Raw genomic sequence first — 6641 nt, 5'->3', positions numbered from 1 at the left:
CCAGTGACCACTCTGCGGGACCTTTCTCCCCTGCCGGCTCATTGCTCCCCGTGGCTACTCTCATAACACATCCCTCCAAACAGCAGCCCCTCCCTTTGCTTGTTATGGAAAACAATCCCTTTCCTGGGGCTTCTAGTTGTCCTAGCACAACCAAAGCTTGACCTTGCTGTAAGTTTGAGTCTGAAGAGGAAGTGGCATACCAAATTTGGTGGCCCTTGAATAAACAAAGACAGACACACACACACACAGACAGACACACTCTCTCGCTATAAAAAACAGAGAGAGAAATTTAATGCAGTTGCAAACAGCCCACATCAGTAAGGCAGACAGAAATTCTACAAAACTTACAGCTGCTCACCCCTCCCTGACAGAACAACTGAAGTGTTCTCCATCTTTTTCCTCATCACCATCACTAGAAGGGGCCACCGTTCTGGCACCACATGAGGGTTAACATCTCCTCCTGCCGCCTGCCCCTTGGCTGGGCTACCGCTTTTATAACACATTCTGCTGATGCCCCAGCGTTTGATGCATATTCTAGAGATGATTTTCCCCTTTCTCTTGTTTGCATTTCCTCTCCTTACAAATGTTGTGCTGCACTTCTCCTACCAGTGAATAGATCCGTGATCTCAAGGGACTTGCGTGCACACCAATTCATTGCCATGGCTCTTTTGTCTAGGTGTCTGGGGATGAACATAAGAACATAAGAACGGCCAGACTGGGTCAGACCAAAGGTCCCTCTAGCCCAGTATCCTATCTGCCGACAGTGGCCAGCACCAGGTGACCCAGAGAGGGTGGACCGAAGACAATGATCAAGTGATTTCTCTTCTGCCATTCATCTCCAGCCTCTGACAAATACCATTCCTTACCCCCGGCTAATAGCCTTTTAAGGACCTAACCTCCATGAATTTATCTAGTGCTTTTTTAAACTCTGTTATAGTCCTAGCCTTCACAGCCTCCTCTGGCAAGGCGTTCCATAGATCGACTGCGCTGTGTGAAGAACTTTCTTTTATTAGTTTTAAACCTGCTACCCATTAATTTCATTTGGTGTCCTCTAGTTCTTATATTATGGGAAAAAGAAAATAACTTTTCTTTATTCACCCCCTCCACACCACTCATGATTTTATATCCCTCTGTCATATCCCCCCCTCAGGATATGTCTACACTACAAAGTTAGTTTGAAATAACAGCAGTTATTTTAAATTAACTTTAATAGCGTCTACACAGGCAAACCGCTATTTCAAAATAAATTTGAAATAGTGGAGCCCTTATTTCGAATTTGGTAAACCTCATTCTACGAGGAGTTGCCCAGGCTTCTCACATTGGTGTCCAAACACCTCAGATAACCAGTTGATCACCCTACCTTCTCCATTCGAATCAGGGGTCCTCCTTTGTTGCTCGTTCCTCTTTGCAATTCTTCCCGGTATCCAACTTTCCCACTCCCCTTGGGTTTTGGTCACCGTCCCCCAACGAACCTAGTTTAAAGCCCTCCTCACTAGCTTTGCAAGCCTGCCCACGAAGATGCTCCTTCCTCTCTTTGTTAGGTGGATCCCATCTCTTCCTAACAATCCTTGTGCCTGGCACAAAGTCCCATGGCAGAAGAAACCAAAGCCCTCTCTCCGACACCTCCTATGCAACCATGCATTTACTTCCTCAATTCGACGATCCCTACCCCGACCTTTCCCTTCAAAAGGGAGGATGGACGAGAACACCACTTGTGCTCTGAATTCTTTGATCCTTCTTCCCAGTGCTACATAATCTGCAGTAACACACTCAAGGTCATTCTTGGCCGTATTGTTAGTGATCAGACCTTCTCCTTCTACTCTTTACTTTCAGCTCTCCAGTACTTTTGGTTTTCAGCTGAGGCATCTATAGGCCTCAAGCCTTGAGCGAAAGTCTTACAGGGGGCAGGCTTGGTGTTTCCTTGCTTCATTGCTGCATATAATGCCAAGAAGTGACTATGATAAAGGGAAGCTGGCCTTATGGACTACATACCCCATGTCCTTGCTGACTCCAGGCCCACAGGAATATGCCTGAGCAGGGCCTGGGCCCGAGACCAGGATGGGGGCTCCACACTCACTGTGCTGGGTCCACTCAGACTCAGAACCCCTCCTGCAATGGCCTCCCATGGCCTCTGCTCTTCCTGTGCAGCACAGAATTTGGTCACTTGCTCTCTGAAAAGACTACACGAGACTGTAAATACTGGCCCTGTTGGTGCATATAAATCACGTAACCAGACTAGTTACGGAAACAAGAAGCAAGCAAACTGTAAATCAGGCGTATGATAGATTTGCTTCAAAGAATTCTTCAAGCAGTGCTGTTTGTGGGACATCAAATTAGTAACATCAAATTTACAATTGCTTATGGGCAATGAGCAGATAAAAATGCTTAATTATTTATTAATGAAGAGCTAATTAATCTTCTGAAATGCTTTTGTGGGAATGAGCAATAGGGACTTTATCTGTAAAATGCAAAATATCAAGTAATTAGCAATTTAAAAATATACTTTGAGGCAAGCACATACTTGCATAGAATGTCTCCAGCTTTTATCTGGAGTACACCATCAGCTCAAATGATTGTTAGAATTAAGGAATTAGGATTAAAGTCTATTATAGGCAATTGTATTAATTTGTATCTAATGACAATTTAACCAAGCGGAAGATGCTTTCTTCTTCCAAATGTAGGGCACACACTTGGGCTGTGTCCAGACTCCATGCCTCCGTCGACGGAGGCATGTAGATTAGCCAGCTCGGAAGAGGGAAATGAAGCCGCGATTAAAATAATCGCGGCTTCATTTAAATTTAAATGGCTGCCCCGATCTGCCGATCAGCTGTTTGTCGGCAGATCGGGAGAGTCTGGACGCGATGCCCCGACAAAGAAGCCTTTCTTCATCGACACAGGTAAACCTGGTTTCACGAGGCTTACCTGTGTCGATGAAGAAAGGCTTCTTTGTCGGGGCATCGCGTCCAGACTCTCCCGATCTGCCGACAAACAGCTGATCGGCAGATCGGGGCAGCCATTTAAATTTAAATGAAGCCGCGATTATTTTAATCGCGGCTTCATTTCCCTCTTCCGAGCTGGCTAATCTACATGCCTCCGTCGACGGAGGCATGGAGTCTGGACACAGCCTTGGACTTTTACAACTGAATATGAAAGTGTGTATTGATGCCATATTACCTTACAACTTTCCCCCTTCAGAAGTCGCTGGCCGCAAAGATTAAAGCTGTTCTACTAACCTTCACTCATTCACATTTCACTTACTCCAGATCCGTTTGGATCTTTTACAATCCAGCTTTTCCCACAGGGATATAAGCTACCCCAAATTCCTTTGATAAAAGCTCTCTTCCACAGGAGAGATAGCCAGGTCTAAAGGGCCACCGCCAGTCTTGGAGGCATGGGAGTGCGGCTCCAGTTAGGCAAACCACACACGTTAGCACATCTGAAGTAACACTGTGACGGTTGTGCTAGTGTAAATTGGAGTGGGTGGGGGCAAGTAGTGAAGGGTTATGAGGTGATGAGGAATTGCTTCAATACCTTAGTAATTCACTGCTTGATCTCCGCGTTTAGGTTGGTGAGTGGCCTCAACTGATATTTAATGGAGTTTTTTTGTTTGTGACTATACACTTGTAATCATTATGTCATTAATTTGTGCTATACATTTGGAATGGCTAGCTGTATCGTGATTGGTCAAGCCATGAGTGTATTATGCCAGTTGCCATAGACACTAATAACCACGTACACCATAAACCACATACGATACAGAAGGAGGATTCTAGAATAGTTTGGGACTTTTTTCCATTATTTGAGACTATTTTTGTATTTGTCACATTAGAATGCCAGGTGGCTTAATACCGTGAGTTCAACAACTCTGGAGTCAATAGGAGAGAATTTATAAGTAGGTCAATCAAAACAGCTCTAGAAATGACCTAAGAGAAGTTTGTACATTTCCCTTCCAGGGGTAAAGAAAGGAAACTTCCTTTCCATTGGGAGGGCAAAGAAGGAAACATCTTTCTTGACAGACTGATTTCAGATCACTCAGTTGCCTTAGACTCCCCAAGTTTCAATAAATTCTTGGGGAAGATGGATTCCTGGGCTGCATGTAGGCATGGCAAAGAAGCATGATAAATGCAATCAAGCACATTGATTTTACCACCACACTTACAATGTCCAGTTGTAACAGAGAGTTTGTTTATGCACCTACCCGTATCTACACTCTTCTGTTCAATTATTTTAGGAATATTAGTCACACTGGACAATAAGGCAAGAATACACCACTTTGCCTCAATGCTGAGTCCAAATAAAGTGATGTATAATATCTTGCATGCTCTTGCCATAATATTCCAACTATAACGTTGCCTGAGTCTTCCTTTGCAAGCCTTTGCTTCAAGCTTTTCATGAGTATTTATTATGAGATGGGCCATTTATATGCAGAGGCAATAACAGTAGTGAGGACACTGTAGCATTCATAAAGCAGAAACTGAAATGAAAGCCAAGTGGCTCAGTGCCTGGAGGGGCTGGGGAGGAAGGGGAAATGTGAAAAAGTCGGTGAAGAAAGAAGGCAAATGGTCACAACTGGGCTGAGCCACTGACCAGGCCTTACCCAGATATGTGCAATGCAAAAGCAAAAGCAAATTGATGCTAAGACAGCACAAGAGCCGGATGCCTCTCTCACCGTCTGGTTCGCACGAGTATAAATTTCACCCTACTAGGCACATCAGCCCTAGTGCAGGGACAGTTTGGAGATGGTTCCTTCTTCTCCGCCCAGGGCATGGTGCTGCAGCCAGCGGTCTATGCTGGGTAACAGGCCCCCAGATAGCGGAATGCAATCACCCCCGAGGAGAAGGCCTTTGACGTGGCTGGGGGAGATGGCTAGTGACTCAGTGAAGCTCTGTGGGTCTGGAGTGGCAATGAGGGTGTAGGTGGCAGGCTCTAGGCGTTTGCATTCACTGTTTATTCGTACTCACCCTCCGCCTCTGGCCAGATCTTATTTCCGGTCTTACACTCCAGTTGCCAGAGCCTTGGGGTAGGGACCCTCTTCCTGCTCGGTTGGTGGTACGTCCAATGCAATGATGTCCTGGCCATGCCTCAGCTCCTTGGTGCTACAGGTCCAGGGATGCTAACAGGAGAAGTGGGGAAGTGCCGCAAGGTCAGGGAGAGACAGAGCAAGTGGATGGGCTTGGGGACAAGACGGGGCTTGCGGCAGTTCAGGTTTGCTTTACTGTTATCTGTTTCCCTAGGGAAGAGGACTCCCTTCTCTAACACAATGTGACACATGCAGGGTGTGTCTACACAGCAGTTCTTTCAGAATAACAGCCGCTATTCCAAAATAACTATGCAAGTGTCTACACAGCAAAACCGGTATTGCAAAATCATTTTGAAATAGCAGACGGCTTATTTTGAGTTCTGTAAACATCATTGTACGAGTAATAGCGCCTATTCCGAAACAGATATTTTGGAATAGGGGCTGTGTAACCAGGGAATAGGGACTATTTCAAAATAGGACCCCCTCCCCAGCCCTTCCCGGGGTGCCCTGCTGTCCACACTCAGGAAAACTCGCCTCCATCCTCTCCCCTGGAGCCCTTAGGGTATGTCTACACTACCACCCTAGTTCGAACTAGGGTGGTAATGTAGGCAACCGGAGTTGCAAATGAAGCTCGGGATTTGAATTTCTCGGGCTTCATTTGCATATTGCCGGGCGCCGCCATTTTTAAATGTCCGCTAGTGCAACAGGCCTGGCAGCCCTGAGCCAGCCGTCAGCTGCCCTGACTGCATTCAAGCCCCAGAATGTGCCAGTCTAATACAGACAGCTCCCAGGAGCCTGCCAGGGGCCTTCCTGGTCTGGTGCAGAGATCCTGGACCTTATTGAGTTTTGGGGGGACAAGACGAACCTCCAGGATCCCCACACTAGACACAGGAACACAGATGTTTATGGCCAATGGCAGACGGACTGGCGACTAATTGCCACATCCACACCCAAGAACAGGTGCGGATGAAGGTTACAAAGCTCTTATGCCAGGGCCATGAAGGGCAGCTCCCGATCCGGGGCAGAGCCGTAAAGCTGTCCTTATTTCAAATACCTGGACCACATCCTGGGGGGCAGGGCAGTCCCTTCCCCCCAGTTATAGACTCTGGGCTGGAGACAACTGTCCTCGTCCTCACATGAGGAAGAGATGACGGCGACGAGGAGGAGGACCAGGATGTGGACTAGGCCAGCCTCAGCACGCAGCTGACCCAGGAACCCTGAAGCTTCCCTGAGCCATGTCCCAGGCGTTGTCTGAGGCTGGGGAAGGTACCTCATGTGAGTTACATCATATTCCCTTCACACAAGGGGTGGAGAAGATGGCCGGGCGGGGGGGGGGAGCTGGGCGCTCCACGCTTGGCTCTTGCTGGCTGCAGATCACACAGCAACCTGTGCACAGGGGAACATGTGTGGTGCTGCTCCTGGGCACGTGGACCCAGGAGTCTTTCACAGAGGACCCATGGGCTACTGGGCCTGCTGTGCTCCTGACCCCGGGGGTGAACTGGTTCCCCACGGATCGGTAGCTATCCGGCATGGAGAGCTTCCAGAGGGCGATGGTGACACGCTTCTGGAGGGGAATGGCAGGCCTCGTGTGCATGTCCTGTCGCCTCGGGGCAGGGTCGAG

The 6641-nt window shown here is 47.8% G+C and overlaps 1 long non-coding RNA gene across 1 annotated transcript; it reads right to left on the bottom strand.

The window, feature by feature from the left end:
* Positions 1-248: 248 nt before the first annotated feature.
* Positions 249-3612, bottom strand: LOC142828937 (uncharacterized). The gene is made up of 2 exons (XR_012903110.2): positions 3532-3612; positions 249-680 (listed from the first exon to the last, which is right to left on the bottom strand). It is a non-coding gene; the product is annotated as an uncharacterized LOC142828937 (long non-coding RNA).
* Positions 3613-6641: the final 3029 nt, after the last annotated feature.

Source organism: Pelodiscus sinensis, chromosome 5 (genome assembly GCF_052426305.1).
Source record: "Pelodiscus sinensis isolate ZL-2025 chromosome 5, ASM5242630v1, whole genome shotgun sequence".
In the NCBI taxonomy this organism is placed as follows: domain Eukaryota; kingdom Metazoa; phylum Chordata; order Testudines; family Trionychidae; genus Pelodiscus; species Pelodiscus sinensis.
This window is presented reverse-complemented; position numbering and strand designations above follow the sequence as displayed.